Raw genomic sequence first — 2,110 nt, forward strand, 5'->3', positions numbered from 1 at the left:
TTGGATACGAATGAAAAGATGCATCTGAATCCAAAATTCAAGATTCAATCAGACTATCCACACTGAGGATTAGAGCATCCCCAATGTCTTCTGCTAAATGTATCGAATCATCGTCATTCTCTGATTTGTGATTCTGCTTCCTCTTTGTACAATCTGCCCGAAAGTGACCTTTTTCTCCACAACTCCAACACTTCACATTTGGTTTGTTTGGAGATTTTTCTCAGTTTCTTGATTTTGATCGCCCATTGTTTGGGCCCTTAGATTTACTTCTTCCCCGTTAGTCAACACTGAAGCAGTACCAGATGAATTTCTAATTTCTCGTTTGGGAATATTTTCGCTGAGAATATATCTCGAATTTCATCAAACTTTAGTTTATCAGATCCTCGGTAACTGCTGATTGCGGCAACAACAGTATCCCACGACTCAAGTAAAGATGACATCAAAATCGATGCTTAAATTCTATCCTCGAAATTAATTTCCACTGAACTCAGTTGACTTATGATCATATTGAATTCATTTATATGGTCCACAACAAATCCACCTTAAGACATTTGTAGATTAAACAGCTTCCACATCAAATACACCTTGTTCATAGCCGACGGTTTCTCGTACATATTCGACAGCGCCTTCAACAAATCTGGCGTTGTCTTCTCCTTGATAATATTGAATGCCACGTTTTTTGACAACGTCAACTGGATCATCCCTAAGGCCTGACGATCCTTGAGCTTCAACTGCTCCGTGGTCATATTATTCGGCTTCACCCCCAACAGGGGTTCGTGAAGACCTTTTTGGTACAGACAAACTTCAATCTGCATCTTCCAGAAACTAAAATCGGATCCATCAAACTTTTCAATTTCAATCTTTTCAATTTCCATCTTCACATATTGTGGTGAATTTCGCCTTGCTCTGATACCAATTGTTAGGATTGATACCAGTTGTAAGCTCTGATACCAATTGTTAGGATTGCTCAACAACACACACATTCGATCAATAATGAACACAAAAAATAGTTGAGAGAAAATAGGAATATTGGCTAAAGGTTTTATATTGATGACTTTAGGTATTGTACAACAACAGAGAATGGAGAAAGTACCTCTTAAGAGCACTGCCTAATGAGTATATATATGGTTTCAGTTTACTAAATGTAGCTTCCAAAGATTTAAACCTACCAGATATAATCTAACAAATATATCTCTATCAAATCTTTACCAAATCTCTACCATATATATCTCAATCATATCTGTACGAAATATCTTCCAAATATATCTCTACCAGATCTAGGCATCAGACTCCATATCCCAACACTCTTGTGCATGTACAAGTTATGGAGGGATCTCTCATCTTGTGGGATTGGTGTTTCGACGTTGTTTTTCATCTTGTTAAGCTCGTTGGTGAGGGTTTCATTTTTTTTCTTCCTCTCTTTCCTTCTTTCTTTGTGCAACAGTGTTTTGGGGCATGAGCTGATCTTCCACGTCAGAAACGATTTCTTGAGATTTTGGTGAGTTAGTTTAGTTGTATTGTGAGTAGTCATTGACTCTGCAAGTATTGTATTGAAAAAGCTTGTTTTGTATTATTAAGGTATAGCAAACACGATGGGTATCCCCGAATGCATAAGCACACATTAATTCATGAGGTCCCAATATTTTTCCATTTGAAACATTATTAAATATAACCTCGCTATCATTTTATTCGTATCATACCATAACGTTCACGCTACCTTACCAGTCACATAATGCAATCCGAGCATAAAATATCACATCACATTATATCTTATATCAATTCATCCAAGACAACAGAACGTTCACGTTGTATAACATTTACGTATTAAATCATAATGGTCTCAACATACAAATTATGACACATGGGAAACCAAAGGCATGTGCCATCATACAACGTACAATTTCACGACGATAGGGCACTTACTTGGATGACCTAGGCCGAAGCTACTACGACTCCTTGATTCTAGCGCTACTTAACACTGCTCTCTAAAATTTAATACCGCCTAATGTCCCCAACAATCATAAATTAGTATTAGGGGAGTTGACTCACCTAATCTTGCATGAAATAATTTTAAACATACTCCTAATGGTTTAAACTATGTCTAATTATG

The sequence above is a fragment of the Cucurbita moschata genome, unplaced genomic scaffold (assembly GCF_002738365.1).
Source record: "Cucurbita moschata cultivar Rifu unplaced genomic scaffold, Cmos_1.0 Cmo_Scf00100, whole genome shotgun sequence".
Taxonomy (NCBI): domain Eukaryota; kingdom Viridiplantae; phylum Streptophyta; class Magnoliopsida; order Cucurbitales; family Cucurbitaceae; genus Cucurbita; species Cucurbita moschata.